This window comes from Schistocerca cancellata, chromosome 5, assembly GCF_023864275.1.
Source record: "Schistocerca cancellata isolate TAMUIC-IGC-003103 chromosome 5, iqSchCanc2.1, whole genome shotgun sequence".
Taxonomy (NCBI): domain Eukaryota; kingdom Metazoa; phylum Arthropoda; class Insecta; order Orthoptera; family Acrididae; genus Schistocerca; species Schistocerca cancellata.
This window is the reverse complement of record NC_064630.1, coordinates 625,164,975-625,189,472: the sequence shown is the minus strand read 5'-3', so window position 1 is coordinate 625,189,472 and position 24,498 is coordinate 625,164,975. Positions and strand designations below refer to the sequence as shown.

Below are 24,498 nucleotides of genomic sequence, written 5' to 3'. Positions count from 1 at the left end.
GGATTTCAGCCAAGAGGGCACCTCTCAGACAGGTTCTGGGAGAACCACAAAGGGGATGGTGCGTATGAAGGTCACCAAGCAGCACAAAGGGGTGGGATAGCTGCCCAATAAGCTGGAGGAACTCTGCCCTGCTGACATCGAATGATGGAGGATGTAAACAGTACAAAGGAAAAAGGTAAAGTCAGGAAGGAAAAGGGAAACTGAAGCAGCTGGAAGGCTGGTAGTCTGGGAGATGGGTTGGCTATGATATCATCCTGTATGAGGAGCACAACTCCCCCATGAGATGGAATGCTGATCTTGGGGGAGGGGGGGGGGGGGGGGGTGTCAGAACGGACTGGGAAAATACCAAGAGATCAAAACAGTTGTGAGGATGCAACTTTGTTTCCTGAAGGCAGAGAACAAATGGACGCTGTGATTCTAAGAGCAGCCGTAAATCCTCTTTGTTGGATCAAAGGCTGCAAACATTCCATTGGAGGAGAGTCATGATGAGGAAATAATTTAGGGGTGTCACCTCATCAACTGCCAAGTACCAGCATTCGAACACTAACTGCTACAGGGCACAGAGGCAGGAGGATCCTGCTCCGTGAGGTCTACAGAAGTGTTGGCATTCTTTTGCTGTTGGTCAGCAGAGTCCAGGGCAGAAAAACGGTTGGTGGTTTGCACTGGTAACACAGAGGGCAGCTGGATAAGGGCGTCACGTGATGACACCTTCTATGAGGACCTTTGAGTCGGCAAAGGAGACCGTTTGCCTTTGTTTGACTTCTTCGAGCCTCTCCAGTTAGCAGAGGAGGACTCAAGTGTGTTGGTTGGCTGGAGGTACGTAGGAAGTCTTCAGGGAAGTACTCCTCCTTTCCTTTCTGGCCTACTGTTGTGTAGGAGGTGACTTCACCCCATGAGGCAAGAGTTTGGTGGCGTGTTGCACAGCTGGATGAGGAGATGAGGACGCTACTATGACATCCGGAGATTTCACAAAAGCGGTGTTAAATTTGAAGTCGCATGTCTGTGGGGCCACGTCTTTCATGGAGCGAGATGTAGCAAGAACACTACTGTAGGTGCCAGACGGTAGAACACAGGGTTTCAACAAGCCAACAATTTGTGAGCGACCGATTAAGGCACTTTTTCCTTCACCCGGATCTCCTGGACAGCCCGCTCATCAAGATACACAGAACAATCGCAGGAGGAGGTAGCATGATCATCACTGCAGTTGATGCAGAGGAGAAAAGGAGGCGGACAATCGCCCTCGTGAGCATCCCTACCACAGGTTACACATTTGTTGGGTGTCAACAGGGCTCTCAAGTGTGATTGTAATGATGACACTTTTAGCAGCGAATTGCATTAGGAATATATGGCCTGACTAATGACTCCAAACCTGTGTTGATCTTTGACGGAAGGACCACTCTATCAAAAGTGAGAAAGAGAGTGCATGTGGGCACCAAGGAGGCGTCTACATTTTTCATCACCCGATGGTTGGCAATGACACCCAGATCAGAGACCTATGTTTACATTTCTGCCTCGGTCAGACCATCGAGCAGCCTAGTGTAAATAACATCGCGGGCAGAATTCAGTGTTCGATGCGTCCACATTTTTCATCACCCGATGGTTGGCAATGACACCCTGATCAGAGACCTATGTTTACATTTCTGCCTCGGTCAGACCATCGAGCAGCCTAGTGTAAATAACATCAAGGGAAGAATTCAGTGTTCGATGGACCTCGACACGAACAGGATAGCCATGGAGGAGTAAAGCTGCAAGCAATAGTTGTGCTTGTGAATCAGAAGTAGTCTCCTAAAGCAATTCAGAGGGCCAGCTTTTGCATTAACACCTTACTGAATAATAAACAGATTTACGGTAGCAAAGGACTGACCGTCTTCAGTATGTGAAACTGTGAGGAACCTTGGTGCAGCTGGGAGGGTCTTTGAATCGTTAGCCTCATCCCAACTTCCAAAAAATACTCAAAACCATAAACTTAGTGCTAATTACGTATACTACATCTCAGTTTGTACATATTTTTCACCAGCTTTCTAGTGCTGATTGCACTTTTTATGTAACTTAAATGGTTAGGTCACAAATAATGCTTTTGTCACAGCAGACACTAGTTTGTGTCATTATGCTATCAGTAAAAATACACTCCTGGAAATTGAAATAAGAACACCGTGAATTCATTGTCCCAGGAAGGGGAAACTTTATTGACACATTCCTGGGGTCAGATACATCACATGATCACACTGACAGAACCACAGCCACATAGACACAGGCAACAGAGCATGCACAATGTCGGCACTAGTACAGTGTATATCCACCTTTCGCAGCAATGCAGGCTGCTATTCTCCCATGGAGACGATCGTAGAGATGCTGGATGTAGTCCTGTGGAACGGCTTGCCATGCCATTTCCACCTTGCGCCTCAGTTGGACCAGCATTCGTGCTGGACGTGCAGACCGCGTGAGACGACGCTTCATCCAGTCCCAAACATGCTCAATGGGGGACAGATCCGGAGATCTTGCTGGCCAGGGTAGTTGACGTACACCTTATAGAGCACGTTGGGTGGCACGGGATACATGCGGACGTGCATTGTCCTGTTGGAACAGCAAGTTCCCTTGCCGGTCTAGGAATGGTAGAATGATGGGTTCGATGACGGTTTGGATGTACCGTGCACTATTCAGTGTCCCCTCGACGATCACCAGTGGTGTACGGCCAGTGTAGGAGATCGCTCCCCACACCATGATGCCGGGTGTTGGCCCTGTGTGCCTAGGTCGTATGCAGTCCTGATTGTGGCGCTCACCTGCACGGCGCCAAACACGCATACGACCATCATTGGCACCAAGGCAGAAGCGACTCTCATCGCTGAAGACGACACGTCTCCATTCGTCCCTCCATTCACGCCTGTCGCGACACCACTGGAGGCGGGCTGCACGATGTTGGGGCGTGAGCGGAAGATGGCCTAATGGTGTGCAGGACTGTAGCCCAGCTTCATGGAGACGGTTGTGAATGGTCCTCGCCGATACCCCAGGAGCAACAGTGTCCCTTATTTGCTGGGAAGTGGCGGTGCGGTCCCCTACGGCACTGCGTAGGATCCTACGGTCTTGGCGTGCATCCGTGCGTCGCTGCGGTCCGGTCCCAGGTCGACGGGCACGTGCACCTTCCGCCGACCACTGGCGACAACATCGATGTACTGTGGAGACCTCACGTCCCACGTGTCGAGCAATTCGGCGGTACGTCCACCCGGCCTCCCGCATGCCCACTATACGCCCTCGCTCAAAGTCCGTCAACTGCACATACGGTTCACGTCCACGCTGTCGCGGCATGCTACCAGTGTTAAAGACTGCGATGGAGCTCCGTATGCCACGGCAAACTGGCTGACACTGACGGCGGCGGTGCACAAATGCTGCGCAGCTAGCGCCATTCGACGGCCAACACCGCGGTTCCTGGTGTGTCCGCTGTGCTGTGCGTATGATCATTGCTTGTACAGCCCTCTCGCAGTGTCCGGAGCAAGTATGGTGGGTCTGACACACCGGTGTCAATGTGTTCTTTTTTCCATTTCCAGGAGTGTATATAACTAAACCAATTACCCCCATCCATCCCTAATAATATCTGTCTATTAATGCTGCTGCTACTTTCAATATTTCCTATTTTATTCATGGGATAATTCAACTTTTATGTTTGGATTATACATTCTGATCTGTAATTTAAAATACATGGTAGTCACAAATAATCGACTTTAACAATTCAATAGCACTCACTTAGGTCTCTCCATAAACACTACATTTGTAAGGATTGCTTACGGTATTACTGAGATATTTTTTGAGGGTAGTTTTATAAATAAAATATTTAAAATTAAATAAATTATAAATTACACTTCAAAGTGAGGACCCGTCTACACCCACGCACTCTTTAAAATTTTGTCTTTGTAACCATGTTCGTGGCTTATCTGTCAACAGTTGGATTTAGTTTTTATTTGATACTTCCTCTGTTCAGTCAATTCGGCCATGGTGGATACTCTTCTAGGCTCATGTTAATGGCCAGACTTTTCCCACCACACAGCCTGAGCCGCTGGCTAGCTGACCCGCACTCTAGATTTCTCATACTCAGAGCTAGCAATTGCCGTACCTCGAAGGGTGCCAACACCTACTGGAGGACACCACAAAGCTAGTGCAGCCCAGCTTGGTCTCCACTGCTGTCAAAACATGCCCTCATGGCTGTCAACGCTCGCTGATTCAGCTGTTAATGTTACAATAGGAAGTGCGTGAATGACAGTGTCTTTTTTTTTTTAAGGTTTCTTGTAACTGCTTCCAGGATGTACTGTCTCAGACTTCGTAACCCCTGCACAAGTAGACTCACGCAAATGGGACCCCCTGATCTCATTCCCTATGCACTCAACCTTGGTATTAAGCAATGTGGAATTTGTCACCTTCATGAACTTCCCATTATCCATAAAAGATTTATTTGCGCTCCTGCACTGGAGCTACATGAAAACTGCATGGCTCAACAACACATCTGACGTTCTCCAGCTTACATTACTGTGTCCTCCCATAAAATCTTGTGGGCAAATAACGCCATCAAGCCAACCCATGTGTAATCCCTCTCCCTTACCCCTAAACATACAAACACTTTTGTACATGTAGCATAATACTGCAGGGAAGTCCATACTGAAGTTACACTTGATAAGCTTGACAAAGTGTATGATTTACAAAGCACAAAACCATGGATTGAAGTACAATGTTCTCTATGCAAGTGTGTAAAGTGCTTCATAATGTCTACAAGATTAGAATGATGGCCAAATTGACAAATTTTGTTCTTAACTTTCACTTCTATCCAATCATTGTGAATTGTGATTTATTAGTCTCATAACATACACTTGCAAATCATGTGATTATGGTACAGGAGACACGTCAAAAATTACAAACTATAATCTAATATTAATTTTTAAAACTATATTTAGTCTATGTAGCAGTATCTATATTTTCTTATTTTCCAGCATAGGTAAATAGCTTTCTTGATAATGGACAATTTGTTTTTTTTCCACAATATAATGCTAATTTGCGGTTGGATTCTGCTCAAATTATCAGTTCATCTTCCATGAACTCTTCTAATGAGTAATAACATTTGTGTATAAGAATTTCACGTAACTTCTTTTTTAGTATCCCTAGTTCCATGTTTAGAATGTTTTTGCCTTTAAGTTTGTTGTAGACTTTCATGCCCATATACTGTGGGGACTGAGCATATAATTTCAATCTATGTGCAGGAAGCATAAAATTATCTTTATTCCTTGTACTGTATGGATGATCAAATTGGTTTCTAATGAACAATTCCGGTTTGTTGCATAAAAATATCACCAGCTCGTATATGTATATGGAGGGGACAATCAAAAATTTTAGTTTCTGTAATAATGGACGATATGATTCTCTTTGCTGTGCAGTGCTCATATTTCTGATAATTTTCTTCTGGAGCTTCAGTACTCGAGATATATTATTGGAGCTCCCCCAGAAAATAATGCCATATCTTATCACTGATTCAAAGTAACTTAGATATGCTACTTTGCGAGTGGACATGTTAGTAGCACTTGATAATATATGCATGACATATGCAAAGTTACCCAGTTTACTGCACAGGTACTCAATATGTGTATTTCAGTTTAAATTCTTATCAAGGTGTAGACCTAGAAATTTGGCAGAATGTACTTCTGTAAATTCTTCACTTTTATGATTTATACTAATTTCCTGGTCTCTTGACTGTTTGGTTCTGAATTCAATCAGGTTTGTTTTTGATATGTTAAGCTTCAGACCATTTAGCTGGAACTATGACTCCAGCCTGTCTAATGTACCAGTGACTATCAGGAATCGTTTGTTTCTTTGCTTTCTATCAAGACAGATGTGTCATCAGCAAACAGAACGGATGGTGAATTTATGTTTAATGGTAAGTTGTTGACATACAACAGAAAGAGAATTGGACCGAGGATCAAACCTCGCGGGACACCCTGAGTTATTGTTTTCCAGTCTGAATGAAGTTTACACCATTTGAAGAGATGAATGTTCTTTGTTTTCTATTAGATAAGTAAGAAGTAAGCCATTGAAGTATTGCACCCTTAATCCCATATTTTTCTAGTTTGTGGATTCGCAAGGAATGATTTACGGAATCTAAAGCCTTTGTCAGGTTGCAGAAAATTATGACTACTTTACTTTTTTTGTCTAGAGCTGTGCTAATTTTATCTATGAAATTATTTATGGTATCTGTTGTATTTTTTCCCTTGCTGGAAGCCAAATTGATTGCACAAAATAATCCCCTGTGATACAATAAAGTTTTGGATTTGGATAGCAGCTACTTTCTCGAAAATTTTTGACAGCACTGGAAGGAGGGAGATAGGACGATAATTCCCCATATCTTCTCTTGACCCTTTCTTAAAAAGTGGTTTTATTTCCACGTATTTTAATGATTCTGGAAAACTACCTTCTTCAAATGGTTTGTTGATTAATTCAACTAGTGGAGGACTTACTATTTTGTACACTAATTTAATTACTTTCGCATTCTACCATCAGCTCATACTTTCAAGAAAAAGCCATCAAGCCAGGAGAAAATGTATACCCACATTTTTGTATTTCACTTTGTGAAAAATATTCTTCACCTTTAAATCAGATATAACAAAGGAAAAGGGATAATTCAAAATATTCTTTTTCTTTTGTAAAATAACTCTCTAAGCTTGAGCTATAAACTACAAAAATATGATAAAATGTTGTTTCTTTGTTATTTTTTGATTTTGTAACAGATATTCTATATCTTTTCTTTCGAATTTAAAATAAACCACCAAATTTTCCAAGGTTCTGAGCAAAATATTTGACAAAACTGAAATTTTAAGTGATAAAACTGATAAAATAATCAGGCCCAGACAACAATATTTTAAAAACAGGTCAAGTTAATTCTATTTTTTAAGCTGCACTACTTACAGTAGGCTTAATCTATAACATTAACATTTTTTTCTGGATAGAACACACACATTCATCTGAAAATCTGGTTAAGTTCAGCCACTTGATGTTACAAGGGACTCAACAACAGCAAGTAAACCAGGAAATGGAATTGGACAAATATCCTCTCATTACGGCCAATGGAATTAGGGTGAAGGTCCTGAAGATTACACAAATTACAGAGTAACATCATCTGTTGTACTTAGTTCAGTAGTTATCCCAAACTACAACAGACTGGAATACTTACATCCTCCCTGCTTCTAAGTCGCTTTCAAAAAATCTAATGGTTTAAAGTTGGCGAAAGTTCTGTCTCCAGGAACCGTCTGAAGTTTTGCAAACATTCTGTGAGATCGGAATGTGTGTGATACTGACTCTTCAGAAACAAAACACAACTCAACTTTGATAATGCTACAAAACTAAAACGATGCTGATGCAGATAATATTTGATTAGCTAGAAGTGTTTGTGAGGATACTAATGATTACTCCAAATTTTTATATGAGCTTTTGTTTTATTAAGGGAAGACATATACAATGTAGTAACCTGAAAACCTGTATTACCCAGTTTAGCATAAAATACTGTATAACTGAACTTGAATTAAATACTATAGAGAGATTTTTTTTAGCCTTCAAGTGGGCACACCCTTTTTTATAACCTGAGCGGATGCATAAACTACTTTGTAAACAGTAAATAATAGACGTGTTTATGTTACCAAGGTAAACATGCATGAGCAAAATCACAGTTTAATCTTCGTTTAATTAAGCAATGATAAAAGAAAATTACATTATGCAAGCTAAACTGTTGTTTCATTAAACAATATTAAAATAAACATTCATATATCACTCTGTTGCTGCATAGAAGTATTACCCCGCAGTAATGACCCACTCGGAGCATTAAACAGAACAGTTGCATCAGATCCCAGCCAACCACTTCTTCTATTGTTAATTATCTCATAGAGAACTGCCTCATTGTTGGATTGTGCAGCTGGCCCTATATCTGGGTAAAGTTTTTCCTCATCTAGCTCGCTGTTTATTTTAAATTACTGTTGCTCACCTGGGCGTATGACAGCACAACTTAGCATGTGTTAGCCGAAGCAATAATGAAGGAATAAGTACAGGCTCACAATAGTAAAACAACAACGGAACGGTACAAAAGACAACGTTATCTGTGGTTGGCGTATTTTATGCACAGGCGCCCCTGCTTGAGGGTTAAACATAAAACATTAAAAATGTTAATTACTGAACATTCATAAATATCATTCCATTACAAAGCTAATCTGACAAAAATTGAATTAACCTATTTCTGTTTCTTTAGTCAGTAGTTCCTTGTCACTCATAATTCCATAAAAAGTTCTTAACAATTGTGAGTAATAAGGAGTGATTTCTAGATACTCAACTTTAAGTAAGACAACTTCTCTACCAAGATCGTATTTGTAAAACTTTTACTTATGTCGACCATTTTTGGTAAAATAGAGTTACGATCATCTCATGAGTGTGTACATAAAATGCAAAGCACACTAAATTATGAAATAGCATACAATGTCATAAATGTAATACACAGTGTGAATTATTATTAGTCACACCTCGGTAAAGATTAATACAAGTACCCAATTAGAACTGTAAACATACTCCCATACTCCATATCTTAAATGGCTGGATAGTTTATGTAAGGTGCATTGGCATGTCAAGAGTTAAAACAAGTATTAACAATATGTTTTGCAAGTGCGTCCATCCCATATTACAAGTCACAGGGTGCATCACTGATACAAGAGTGGTGCTAAGCTGACACACTGCAAAAGTTAGTAGAGAATATGTCAACATTTAATGCCTCTAGAGGCCACTTGTGTATTCCTGCCATCGTCAATTGCAAATTTAGGTTAGTGCACAGTCCTTAGCATTTCTGTTTTGCATGTTGGTATTAGTGTTCCAACCCGTGGGATTTGTCCCATATTGTGGGACATTTTTTATAAATATTTATCATGAAGGGACAAAGGGATTTTTTCCTTTTTTTTTTGCAAAAAGTAAGATGAATATGGGATATTTAATTGTTGCCTTTAATACAGTGTAGGAATGCTTATGGTACATATAACTGCAAAGATAAACATTTCATGGAAGTACACAACACGCGCCATCTACCATTTGTACAATCAGCAGTCAGCATTCACTATGGGCACAATAGGTTTGCTTGGACAACAGTAATACATGTGCACTGTTATACGTATGATTGTCACATACCCTGAAAATACAGTAAAACAGCTCACGGTAGTAATTATACGACACCCGCTGACTGCCATTTGTTCAACCAGTAATTTGTATGTACTCCATTATAGTAGCTATAATTAGCTCAAATTTCCCTTCATATGCACTAAATTAAACATACCATTATTTATTAATGTGTGAAACATTTGTCGAGTTTTTAAATAAACAATGCATATCTCAGAATGCAAGGGAGATGGAAGGTCAAGACAAGTGGCATGTTAAGCTGTAACGTAGCACACAGTTATACGGTATTGTTAAAATTGGTTTAATTTGCCCAGTTCAGTGTCACTCGAAGTTATTACCTGTTGATTGTCACTTGGACTGAGTCTTGTGTGCAAATCTTGATCTTATTAAATAATAATTGCTTCCGAGTGGTTTGTTTTGTACACATTTAAAGATGTCAGACTTCAATGCAAAGAAATTTAATTCCAGGTGCAGTGTATTAGATCTGGAAAAAAATACTAGAACTTTCCAAGACTCTTGGCTTCAAATTGACAGATTTAAAGGGTGGTTGCAGGCCACAGAAGGTGACAAAAGAAAGGCGTGGTGCAAAGAGACTAACACTATTGTTGCTTGAGATAATAGCAAACTCAAAAAACTTGCTTCTTGAGTTAAACACATTAAAAATGTTAAAACTGTGCAAAGTAACGGAACTGTTATGGATTATTTTTCGAAAACGTCTAATGAAAGCAAAAATGCCGATTAAGTGAGACAGCTGAAATAAGTTTAGCAACTTTTCTCGTGGAGCATAATGTTGCATTTTCAACAGTGGATCACCTTGCTCCTGTGTTAAAAGATGATTTCCCCGATTCCAAAATTCCTTCAGAGGTGACTTTATGTCAAACAAAGTGTACCAATATAAGTGAAAAATGTAATTACAAAAATGGAAATTTATAAAACATTTTCTATTATGGTGGACGAAAGTATGGAAATATCAGATAGGAAACATATGTGCGTTTTAGTCAAATGTGTGTCGCCAATTGACAGGCATGTGAAAACAGAACGTCTGGAATTGATCCCTTTATATGCCAAAGACTGCTCGGCAGAAGTCCTATTCAGAACTATGCAGAGTATGTTGAAAAAGAAGGATATTCCAATTACAAATGTAATTGGCATGACTTGTGATAATGCATCTGTAAAATTGGAAAGCCATAATTCTGTAATCACAAAACTTAGAAATGTTGTACCAAATTTAATTCAGCTTTACTTGCCATTCATCTGTTTTAGTTGTATGCAACGCATGTGAGAAGCTTCCTAGAACTTGCAAAGAATTAATAAGTTCCATGACAAGCTACACATCTGGCAGTGCAAAGCACTGCACTATTTTACAAGAATTTCAAGAATTTTTTGGAATCAAATATAAAAATTATTGGGTACACGATGGCTTGTTTTATATGCATGTGTTGTTGGTCTCCTAGGAAACTGGGATGTATTTTTGCACTACTGCCAGTTAGCAACTGTTGAAGTAAAGTAAAGTCTGTAGAAATGATTCTTTGCAATTTAGAAACTTCTTACACTGAAGCATATATGTTGTTCATAAAGTATGTTTTGGTTTACTTCAACAATTTTAATGCCTTTTTCCAATCAAGGAAAATATTTATTCACAAGCTTTCAGAAGATTCTCTGCATCCATTCCAAAACATAGTCAGAACATTATAAACCCTAGTGTCCTCACTGAAACGCACAAGATTCATACACTCCAACCATGCCATCATCGCTCATTAGAGTCAGGGTATGATGGGCCGAAATCTGAATATTTATTACAAATTCTCCCTCGAGAATGTTAAAATGGAATTTATCAAATAAGATTTAAATGTCTTTATTTCTATATCACAGCAATCTAAGAAATGAAGAAACTTCTACCTATACACAATGTATTTTTTGGAAACTTAAAATTCATAGAGCCAAATAATCCATTAACAGCTGACGGAATGTCCCAGATAAAGGCTGTATCGTGTGTTGCATCAAAATTTGGAGGATATGATCTAAATACCTTAGCATTTAAATGGAGAAGTCTTCCACCTGCGCCTGAGGATAGGATGAAGGAATTTTCAGAAATAGACTTAGATTGTATGCAGAGGGAAAGTGGTGTAAAAACAAGGAAAAGGAACAGAAATGGAGGAGAGAATTTAAATTCCATATGTGTTGTGAGATATTCATTTCAAGTAAATGGAATACACTGTTGTTGGGTGGTCTTCAGTCCAGAGACTGGTTTGATGCAACTCTCCATGCTACTCTATCCTGTGCAAGCTGCTTCATCTCCGAGTAACTACTGCAACCTACCTCCTCCTGAATCTGCTTAGTGTATTCATCTCTTGGTCTCCCTCTACGATTTTTACCTTCCATACTTCCCTCCATCACTAAATTGGTGATCCCTTGATGCCGCAGAATGTGTCCTACTAACCGATCCTCTCTTCTAGTAAAGTTGTGCCACAAATTCCACTTCTCTCCGATTCTATTCAGTACCTCCTCATTAACTATGTGATCTACCCATCTAATTTTCAGCATTCTTCTGTAGCACAACATTTCGAAAGCTTCTATACTCTTCTTGTCTAAACTATTAATCATCCATGTTTCACATCCATACATGGCTACACTCCATACAAATACTTTTAAAAAGACTTCCCGACTTTTAAATCTATACTCGATGTTAACAAATTTCTGTTTTCTTGCCATTGCTAGTCTACATGTTATATCCTCTCTACTTCGACAATCATCAGTTATTTTGCTCCCCAAACAGCAGAACTCATCTACTACTTTAAGTATCTCATTTCTTGAACTACTTCCCTTAGCATCAACTGATTTAATTGGACAAAATTCCATTATCCTCATTTTGTTTTGGTTGATATTCATCTTACACCCACCTTTCAAGACACTGTACATTCCGTTCAACTGCTCTTCCAGTTCCTATGCTGTCTCTGTCAGAATTACAGTGTCATCGGAAAATCTATAAGTTTTTATTTCTTCTCCATAGATTTTAATTCCTACTCCAAATTTTTCATTAGTTTCCATTACTGCTTGCTCAATATACATATTTAATAATATCGGGAATAGGCTACAACCCTGTCTCACTCCCTTCCCAACCACTGCTTCCCTTTCATGCCCCTCAACTCTTGTAACTGCCATCTGGTTTCTGTACAAATTGTAAATAGCCTTTTGCTCCCTATATTTGACCCATGTCACCTTCAGAATTTGAGAGCGAGTATTCCAGTCAACACTGTCAAAAGCTTTCTCTAAGTCTACAAATTCTAGAAACGCAGGTTTGCCTTTCCTTAATCTATTTTCTAAGATAAGTCTTAGGGTCAGTATTGCCTCACGTGTTCCAACATTTCTACGGAGTCCGAACTGATCTTCCCCAAGGTCGGCTTCTACCAGTTTTTCCATTCGTCTGTAAAGAATTCGTGTCAGTATTTTGCAGCCATGACTTGTTAAGCTGATAGTTCGGTAATTTTCACATCTGTCAACACCTGCTTTCTTTGGGATTGGAATTATTATAGTCTTCTTGAAGTCTGAGGGTCTTTTGCCTGTCTCATACATCTTGCTCACCAGATGGTACAGTTTTGTCAGGGCTGGCTCTCCAAAGGCCGTCAGTAGTTCTAATGGAATGTTGTCTACTCCCAGGGCCTTGTTTTGACTTAGGTCTTTCAGTGCTCTGTCAAATTCTTCATGCAGTATCACATCTCCCATTTCATCTTCATCTACATCCTCTTCCATTTCAATAATATTGTCCTCAAGAACATCGCCCTTGTATAGACCCTCTATATACTCCTTCCACCTTTCTGCTTTCCATTCTTTGCTTAGAACTGGTTTTCCACCTGAGTTCTTGATATTCATACAAGTGGACCTCTTTTTTCCAAAGGTGTCTAATTTTCCTGTAGGCAGTATCTATCTTACCCATAGTGATATATGCCTCTACATCCTTACATTTGTCTTCTGGCCTTCCCTGCTTAGCCATTTTGCACTTCCTGTTGATTTCATTTTTCAGACGTTTGTATTCCTTTTCACCTGCTTCATTTACTGCATTTTTGTATTTTCTCTTTTCATCAATTAAGTTCAATATTGCTTCCATTACCCAAGGATTTCTACAAGCCCTCGGCTTTTTACCTACAAGATCCTCTGCCGCCTTCACTACTTCATCTCTCAAAGCTACCCATTCTTCTTCTACTGTATTTCTACCCCCATTTTCGTCAATCATCCCCTAATGCTCTCTCTGAAACTCTCTACATCCTCTGGTTCTTTCAGTTTATCCAGGTCCCATCTTCTTAAATTCCCACCTCTTTGCAGTTTCTTCAGTTTTACTCTACAGTTCATAAGCAATGGATTGTGGTCAGAGTCCACATATCCCTGGAAATGTCTTACAGTTTAAAACATGGTTCCCAAATCTCTGTCTTACCGTTATATAATTATCTGAAACCTTCCATGGTCTCCAGGCCTCTTTCATGTATACAACTTTCTTTCATGACTCTTAAACCAAGTGTTAGCTATGATCAAGTTATGCTCTGTGCAAAATTCTACCAGGTGGCTTCCTTTTTCATTTCTTAACCCCACTCCATGTTCACCAACTACTTTTCCTTTTCTTCCTTTTCCTACTATCAAATTCCAGTCACCCATGGCTATTAAATTTTCATCTCCTTTCACTATCTGAATAATTTCTTTTATCTCGTCACACATTTCTTCAATCTCTTCATCATCTGCAAAGCTAGTTGGCATATAAACTTGTACTACTGTGGTAGGTATGGGCTTTGTGTCTATCTTGGCTACAATAATGCATTCACTATTCTGTTTGTAGTAGCTGGCCCATGCTCCTATTTTTTTATTCATTATTAAACCTACTCCTGCATTACCCTATTTGATATTGTATTTATAACCCAGTGTTCACCTGACCAAAAGTCTTGTTCCTCCTGCCACCGAACTTCACTAATTCCCACTATATCTAACTTTAAGCTATCCATTTCCCTTTTTAAATTTTCTAACCTACCTGCTCAATTAAGGGATCTGACATTCCAAGCTCCGATCTGTAGAATGCCAGTTTTCTTTCTCCTGATAACAACGTCCTCTTGAGTAGTCCCCACCCGGAGATCCGAATGGGGGACTATTTTACCTCCGGAATATTTTACCCAAGAGGACGCCATCATCATTTAATCATACAGTAAAGCTGCATGCCCTCGGGAAACATTACGGCTGTAGTTTCCCCTTGCTTTCAGCCGTTCGCAGTTCCAGCACAGCAATGCCATTTTGGTTAATGTTACAAAGCCAGGTCAGTCAATCATCCAGACTGTTGCCCCTGCAACTACTGAAAAGGAGCCACACGTTTGTCTGGCCTCCCAACAGATACCCCTCCGTTGTGGTTGCACCTATGGTACGGTTATGTGTATCGCTGAGGCACACAAGCCTCTCCACCAATGGCAAGTCTATAGTTCATGGGGGGAAGGAACAGACCACACAATTCATAAAGTGGAACAAAAACAGCTCAGTCTTCATAATAAAAAAACCTTGTATTAAGCGAACGTTTAAATGAGGGATGGGGACTAAAAGAGGGACGAGTATGTGTTTGCAGAGTAATATTTCTACAAATGGAAAGCTGTATCTACTGAAAGGAGAAGTCATTTCAATAACATATATCCTGGTTTTACATTATATCAGGTGTAAGGGCACTAGTAAATAGTGTCATGTAGAAGAAGGTGTAATTAGATGACAGACAAAGACTAACTTCACTTAAAGGTTTATTCAGCACTTGCACATACAAGAGCACAGAGCGAACTTCCTCCGGTCAGAACACATACAGTATATATACAGCTACAGAAAATTCCAGTACAATGATTCTTGACATTTGTGGATATTTCTAGAATATACTCGAACCGAATATTGAAATTAAAATTGTGCAGTCCAGGTGAGTTTTGAACTCACGACCCTCCATGCAACAGTTGAGTATCATAACCACTACACCATGAAGCTACTCAGTTTCTTCTGCGACACTGCTCCCTCCTTAAGAGAACAGCATCTCGGTGTTATGTCCTCCTAGTCCGGGAAGGAGTCATCTGTCCTGCACACTCCGCCTCCTGTTTTATGACTGATTCTCGCCCTGCCGGTGATCTCCTTATAACTTCTTTTGCCGCTACACTCTTCGTCACCTTTCCACTTCTGGCCTGTTGCTGGAGCTTCTCCCTGGGTTGCAGGATCCTTATAGAACTTCATTAGAAGGACGTGGACCGTATCTCTGATCTTTCATCGTCTTGTGTTGGGGGTCGAAATCTTCAACTTCATAAGTAACATCAGACAACTGTTTTACAACCTTATAAGGTCAATAGTAGCGTCACAGGAGCTTCTCAGAGAGACCAACCTCCCGAACAGGAGTGAAGATCCAGACGAGGTCACCAGGCTGGTAGACAACAGGGCGGTGACTCGCGTCATAGCTTCAGCGATCGTTTTCTTGAGCCTGCAGCGTGCGGAGTTGAGCTAACTGCCGAGCTTCCTCAGCTCTGGTTAACACCTGGCCAATGTAGTCTTCGTCCACATCATCAGGATGTAACAGGAACACAGAGTCCATCGTCATAGTCGCCTCAGGTACATACACTGGGAAAAATGGCGTAAATCCTATGGTGTCTTTTTTGGTGATTTTGTAGGCAAACATCACAAAAGGGAGCACCTCATCACAGTTTCTCTGCTCAACATTGATGAATATTGATAGCATGTTAGCCAAGGTCTTATTAAGATGTTCAGTAAGCCTGTTAGTTTGCGGATGGTAGGTAGTCGTCATGTGATGAGTAATATTGCACTGACGGTTTATCTGTGTCAAGATTCGATTGATAAACTTTACCTCGATCCGTAATTAACGACCTTGGGGCATCGGGTTTTAATACAGTATCTTCCACGACGAATTTGGCTACCTCGGATGCTTCGACTCTTCACGGCTTTTTTAATGACATAGCATGTCAGATAATCAGTGCAAACAATAATTCATCTATTGCCACTAGCAGACGTTGGAAATCATCTAAGGAGGTCAAGCCCAACATGCAGGAAATGCTTTTCGGCTGGTGGAATTGGTAGAGTCATCCAGGTGATTTCTGAGGAACTGCCTTTCTCCTCTGGCACTCTCAACCGTCCAACACATAGTGACAGACACTCCTAAATAAACCTGACCAGAAAAATCTCTTGTGGATTGTATCGTACGTCTTAATAAATCCTAAATGTCCGGCCACAGGTGTCTCATGGAATTTCTGTAGAACATTTAAGCGCATGTGTTAGGGATCACTGGTAGACAACTCTTTCCAAACGGATCAAAGTTTTTCGTGCAAAGTAATCCATTAACTACCTTCAATTGTCCTTTCACATCGTCTGACCAATTTAAGGCAAGCATAATTTCAGATATTTGGCATCCTCCTCCTGCTCAGCAGAAAGGTCCTGGAGTGCAGCGGGACAGTCACTATCTTCATCAAAGTGTTGATGGTCTTGCACAGGGCTAGTCATCCTGTTGGATCCCTAAGACCTGTCAACCAACAAAGTGAGTGATGGTCTGTAACAACTGTGAATGGCCTTCCATGGTGATACTGTTGAAATTTGCCCATGGCCCAGATCACAGCAAGAAATTCTCTTTCTGTAGTTGAGTAGTTTCTCTCGGCTTTTGTAAGTGTCCTAGATGCATAGGATATAACCTGCTCTTTTCCATCTGAAATTTGCACCAGAACAGCACCGTTCCCAAACCCGCTGGCAACTGTGTGTAGTTCTGTAGATGCTATCTCGTCATCCAGAACAAGTACAGGGTCAGCCATCATAACTTTTCGCAGCACATTGAAAGAAACTTGTTGAGCACCACCTCAGATAAATTTAGCATCGGCTTTTAACAACTCTTGTAGTAGCCTGGCTTCGGTACAATAGTCTTTGATAAAACAACGGTAATAAGAACATAATCTGAGGAAGCTTCTCACATCGCTAATACTTTTAGGAATAGAAAATTCCATTATAGATCTCACTTTGGGTCTGGCCACACACCTTAGTTTGGCACAAGGTGTCCAAGTATTTAAACTTCTTTTGCTCCAAAGAGACACTTTCTTAGATTAAGTTTCAATCTGCCTTGTTGGAGACACGTAAGAATGGCCCTCAGTCTTTGTATATGTTCATCAAATGTCTCTGAGAACACTATAATGTCATCTAAATAACAAGACACATCATCCACTTCAGGTGATTTAGAAGATTTTCCATCATCCGTTCAAAAGTTGCTGGTGCATTACACAAACCAAACGGCATTGCCTTACACTCATAAAGGCCCTCAGGGGTGATGAATGCAGTTTTCTCGCGATCAGCCTCATCTACTTTGATTTGCCAGTATCCCGAGTACATGTTCATGGTTGAGAAAAGCTTAGCCCCCTTCAGACAATCTAGTGTATTGCCAATTTGTTGAAGAGGGTAAACCTCTTTTTTAGTTATCTTATTAAGCTTCCTGCAGTCAACACAAAAGCGCCAACTGCCATCCTTGATTCTGACGAGAACCACTGGTGAAGACAATGGGCTCTGTGAAGATTGAATAATATCATTCTTCTTCATTTTTTTTCTACCTAGTTGCGAATTATTCAACGTTCCATTGCTGACACATGGTATGCTCTCTGGCTTATTGGTTCATGGTCTCCAGTGCTAATCCAATGCTTCACCATCGATTTGTCTAATTTGCTCCTCACCTGTGGATTGAAGCATTCAGAGAATTCTTGAAGAATGACAATTAGCTTCTTCTGTTGTTCCTTAGTGAGATCTGGTGATAGCCGAGCTAGAAGATCTTGTCTCATAGTGGTAGTGCTAATTTTGCCCATAGACTCGGCAAGGGAGGTTTCTATGACGCTCAGCTGTTCTGCAATTAACAGCTCAGTGTTTGCTACGCACATGCATCTTGGAAGGATCTGCAGTTCTTGGTGACAGTTAACTATCCACAATTCACCGAATCCGGTCTTAAACGAGACAACAGAGGCTGGGATGACCCAGTTAATCTTCAGTGGTATGCTTCTCTTACATTTCACTACAAGATCCATGGGTTGATGCATGGCATGAAACATGACAGTTACCATTCTAGTGCTGACTGCAGGAATGATCACTTTATCCAGCACAAAAAGTCTCCACACACTCAGATGCGCGTCTCCCTGTCCACAGTATCTCATCTCATCTAGCATAATCTTCAAGCGATCACAATCTATAATTGCCTCCGAAGCTTTCAAGAAGTACCATCCAAGAATGACGTCATGACTACACTCTTGTAAGATGATGAATTCTAGGGGCTGTGTATGGTCACTTATACCCATATGAATGACACATCTTCCTGTAGGTTTTATATATTTCCCGTTAGCCACCTTCAGCAGAGATGTTTTGATGTCAACGAAGATGGTTTTCTGCAACTGGTGATGGTACTTTTCCGAAATGACTGAATATGATGCTCCAAAGTCCACAAGAGTTTGGACTGGTCGGCCATCCATCCATGAGGATATCGACGTTACTAAAATGTAAACTTTCACGGCCGGAAATATCATGTCCATTATAATTATCCGGGCTGTTATGCCGTGGTCGGTTGGTGAATTCTGTGGTGATTCCCAACGTTTCGTCTCCGACTGCGGGAGACATCTTCAAGGGGGTCCGTAGCTTGATGGAAGGTCCAACACACACACTGGCTCGCTACAGTCTCCCGCAGTCGGAGACGAAACGTTGGGAATCACCACAGAATTCATCAACCGACCACGGCATAACAGCCCGGATAATTATAATGGACATGATATCGACGTTGTTTCCTATCATCTCTGTAGTGATCGGCGGCAGAGGATTTTTCTCTTTGGCGACTCACCTCCAAGGAGGGTCGCACCCTTTAGCTTTCCAAGTTGTGGCAGCTTGGTGATTGGCTGGAGCTCCTAAACAGCGATGGAGCCCTCGATCGGCGTGTTGGGGAGCATCCTCTCCAGCGGCTAGCTTGTGGCAATGGTGATCTATGTCGTCCTGCACCCACATCTTAGTCCTCCCAGAGTTGACGTCAGCTAAGATCGGTCTGCTGTCTTTTGGCGCAGGCATCATCAAATATCCGCCACCTTTCTTGACAATAGCGTACCACATCCCAGTCGTCCACAGTGGAAACATACTGATTGGTTATCCTGTTTCCTCCAGACGTCAGTCTTCCTTGATACCCAAACAGGTTCCTCATGCGGCATTGTTGGAACGTAACTCCACCTGGGTTTCGACTGTTTCACCGTTTTAAAGGGAAATGAAGGTTGAGAGATTGGGTTCAATGTCTGTTGCACTTCCTCCCTTATGACTTCTTGAAGCATCTCCGTTTTATGCTCGCTGTGCAATCCGAGTGCCTTCTGAACTTCCTCTCTCACTATCTGACGAAGAGTACTTGTGAAATCAGTTTCTTCCTCCATTACAGACATCGATTACGATGTTTGGAAGCCATTCAAACTTCTTTCGTGTGATTCTCTTTTTTTTTTTGCATTGTCTCAATATACTGGCTCCATTTTATGAAGTCGTCTGCTGTCGAAACCACCTTCAGGAGTAGGGCTTGATATACGTCCTCAGCAACACTTTTCACGAGATGTGCAAAGTTACCTTCCTCCTCCATTCTAGGATCCACTATTTTACACAGCTCCAAGGCATCTTGAATGTAGGATGCTGTTGTTTCTCCTGGACGCTGTACCCTGCACTTCAATTTATCATCAGCCTTGCACTTCTATTGCATGTGTCGCCAAAATACTTGTGCAGTTCCACCTGGAATATTTCCCAGTTGGTGAACTACTTCTTGTTGTTCTCATACAATTGCTTGGCAGTGCCCTCCAAGTAGAAAAATATGTTAGCCAAACACACGGTGTCATTCTATTTGTTAGATTTGGCTATACACTCATACCTTCAGCCACTTGTTTGAATCTTCGCCGTCGTCACCAGAGAAATCTGAAGGATGTCTCATGTGGTGGCACACAGTTGTTGTCATCGTAACATTGTCTTCTTCTTCCCTGTCTCGTCAATAATGTGCGCTATCACATGTTACAATACTCGGCGCCTCAGCCAGAACAATGTCATGTGGAAGAAGGTGTAATCAGATGAATGACGAACACTAACTTCACTTAATGAAGGTTTATTCAGCACTTGCACATACAAGAGTGTGGAGTGAACTGCCTCCGGCCAGAACACATACAGTATATATACAGCTACAAAACATTCCAGTACAATGATTCTCGACATTTGTGGATACTTCTAGAATGTACTTGAACTGAATATAGAAATTAAAATTGTACAGTCCAGGTGAGTTTTGAACTCACGGCCTAGTATCATAACCACTACACCATGGAGCTACTCTGCTTCTTCTGCAACAATATTGTAGTTGTGCACCCTAAGCCCCACTAATAGTTTATCGTCTTGTGTATGGAATCATAGTCTATTACGTCTTTTGTTAAACCTTCTCTCTCTCTCTCTCTCTCTCTCTCTCTCTCTCTCTCTCTCTCTCTCTGTCCTTCCCCCCCCCCCCCCCTTTTTTTCTTTTTGCTAGGTGTCACATGTTTTTATTTACTGTGGGACACTTTATAAAGAAAAGGGACATTCTGAGTAACCAATTGGAATTTTGGAGTTTCAGAGGTTGGCATCACTGGTTGCTATTCAGGTTGCTATGGGTTTATTTATCTATTGTCATTTTTTATTAGCAGTTCACCGTTGCTATCTAATTTTACATATTGCCATTTTGTCATATGGAGATAGTAAGTGGAGCTGTGGACTCCAGAAAATGAAGTTCCAAGTGGAGAAATCTGAACATTTCTGATACATTCTTTTGTTTGAGTTTAACAGAGGGGTGACAGCAGTGGAGGCACCTTGAGGGTTTGATGAAGATCATTTAAACACGTTAATCCACAATGATCCATGTCAGTGTACTCGAGAATTGGCAAATATGATAGCTATGATCGTTCCACAATCATGCGACATTTGCATGCAATGGGGAAGATTAAAAAATTGAGTGAATGAGTAGCACATGCCCTAAGCTAAAATCACAAAAATTAGTTGATGGCCATATGTACATCTCTGCTTGTTCATCAGCAATTGGTTTGTGAACACCGACCATTCCTATCCTGTATCATTACTGGTGACAAGAAGAGGTGTCTTTATGCTAACATAAGCAAAAGAAAGGAATGTTTGAACCCAAACAAAGTGGCAAGTCATGATACAAAGACATGTGCACGTCCACAAAAGAATGTTATGCATCTGTTGGAACAGTGAGAGTGTGGTGTACTACTAATTGCTTCCCCAAGGTAGAACGATCACTGCAAACATTTATTGTCAACACCTGAGACGTCTTGCAGATGAAATCCAACAACAGTGACCAGGAAGACTGTGTGAAATGATGCTACCATACATTACCGGCCACTCACATTCTGCTAGACTGAGTTGGGTTGGGAAGCCATTCCACACCCACCTCATTCACCCGACCTTGCGCCCTTAGATTTTTGCCTTTTCTGCTCTCTATTGAGCAACCTTCAAGGAAATTCCTTTCTGGACAAAAATGCACATCAAACATGAGTTATTCACCTGAAAATCATCTGATTTCTACAGTCATGGAGTCAAAAAGTTAGTCGAATACTGGCATACTGTTTTAAAAAGCAAAGAAGAATAGATTATTGATGACTGGAATCTGTTTTATGTTTATCTGTTGTGCTTATTAACTTACAAAAAACTTGTACTAACTTACGTACTAACCCAATATAAACATGTAATGTTAATAAAGATGTATTATCTGGTACACAATTATAAAGTTTTTTGTAGCAGGTAAAAGTTAAAATATTTTACAGAAACAGAAAGAGCATATGGAACCAGGTAGAGGTGAAACAATAAGCAGAGAAAGATACCATCTCATTAAGACTGCAACCTAAGTCACATTTCAAAATCCTCTCTATGTATGTCACATACCAGACAAAATAATCACACAGTAACATTTACTGACAATATGCTTGCACAGCAGAAAACTAGTGGACAATGAGATTGCGTTGTGTAGAGCCCCATATGTAGCTCATTATGTAGGTGATGAGGAGGCAATTTTTCACTAAGTATATTCAACAATATTGTCTTTAGCATGTACTTGCAATGGTGAATGCACTACAGGAGATAATCTATGTCAAAAGCCTGTTAGTTATACAACATTATACGTACCCCAAGATCTATGTACAATTTTGATTCTTTGTAACCTTTACACAAAGGAAACATTACAATCTCCAGATAAGGAGAAAGGAAAATCTTTGAGACACTAAAAGATTTAGATTTAGATAAAATAGGGATGTTGTTAGAAGTACAATGTGTAATCACTCGATACATTGCTTATTGATATAAGCAAGGACAAAATATATAAAGTAGAATGAACAGTTAGATTTTACGGGTAAAAACTACTTCAAAATACTGCAGGAAAATATAACACCTACAGCCATCCTTATGATGTCATTTACTGTGTAGCTACCAGTTTCAACGCTTCAATGCGCTATCTTCAGGCCTTAGTTGATGCTGAAGGGGTTATCACAATCCATATATACGATGCATCAGTGGCCAACATAACTGCTTTAGGGAGACTATCTGTAACTGTGATACCACCTCTCCAACTTTCTCAGCATGAGTTGACAGATGATGGTTGGAGAGACGATATCACAGTTAACAGATAGTCTGCATAAACCAGTTATGTCGGCCACTGACGTTACATATATATGGAGTTGACAGTTGGAGAGATGACATTACAGTTAAAGACAGTCTGCATAAACCAGTTATGTCGGCCACTGATGAATCTTACATATTGATGGTGATAATCCCTTCAGCATCAACAAAGGCCTGGAAATGGTGCACTGAAGTGGTGAAACTGGTAGCAACACAATAAAAGACGTCATAAGGAGAACTGTAGGTGTTTAATTTCTTACAATAGTGAATGGTCATTGTCCCCCAGACCTCCAGTCAAAAGTATGGACACAAAAATATTTCTTTATGTAATGTAATGTAATTGCAAACTTTTTGGCTTTTAGCTTCTTTTGTTGGGCTTAAAAGACAACACTTCTAAAAAATATGTAATTAAATGCTGTAGCCTACTTGGCTACTGCATACCAGTTGCCAAATTTGTATTAAAATTACATATTTATATTTGCAATTGAAGATGACACAAGCAACCTCTAGTGGTACTAAACAAGTTTCTGAACTCCAGAGTACTGATAATGTGTTAGTTAAGTTACTTCTACAGCTGACTTATGTTATAGTTTAAATTAGGCAAATTCAAACTTAAAATACAATTTCTAATGAACAATGAGTAATGTGATGTACTGTTCCATGATCGTGGCTAAAATGCTTTAAGAAAAATGCATATTTCAATATGCTGATCAGCAACATACAGGCGTAATTGATGTAATTTCAACAAATGAGTTACAATAAAAGGAATTGCTGGAAAAATATTAATAAGTGCTTTTAGCATCCCCCAAGGTCCTCAAATGGAATAACATTTTTTTTTAAATAAAAAAAAACTCTAAAAATATGGGAAATCCCTTACTACATGAGATGGTTGACAACCCTAGGGCTTTGTAAACTTCCCTTGTTGCTAATCTTACTAATATCCCTCCTACACCATCACACTCAATTTTTCCATGGCTAGTTACAAAGAATGAGCACTTATCACTAATATTAAAATCACTTTGATGCCAAGAAAGATTTATTAAACTAAATTTATTTTTGATCTGTCCTATACAACCATCACAGAATTACCTGATTTTTTTTTTTTTTTTTTTTTTTTTTTAATACGTTAATATGCTTTTTTGATAAGTGCCATAGCAGTTTCTTTAATTTAGTTCACCATATAGACATTATGTCCATTGTCATCAGGTATAACACAAAGACATTAGACTGATGATCTGCCTTCAGTATTTTTTAAATTAATATAGTAAGTAAATTAATATAGTTAGCTGTCCTATTGCAGTCATGGCATACATGCAGGATTTGAGTTTTCATATACCAGCATTTTTATGTTTTTCCCTGTGCCTACTAAATCTTTCATATCTGGTAAAACTCTAAATTGAGTGTCACTTTCATTCACATTTACTACTAAATCAATTATTTTAGATTTCAGTTTCTTCCCTTTCCAGGCTTGATTCTGGTAATAAAAAAGAAATTAAAATAAAAAAAACTTTTTTTAAAAAACGTGTGTTTACAGTCAGTTCCACAAGAAAATGTATGCCATTATCTGTATGAAATAAAAGACACTATTATAATTATATGTTTACATGAAAATACATGTTATTACTAATTGCACAATTACCTAACAGT

General features: G+C 40.0%; 1 protein-coding gene across 1 annotated transcript in view; it reads right to left on the bottom strand.

Annotated features, from left to right (window-relative positions):
• LOC126187440 (transcription factor 25) overlaps window positions 1–24,498 on the bottom strand; it is a 152,458-nt gene that overhangs the window by 65,652 nt on the left and 62,308 nt on the right.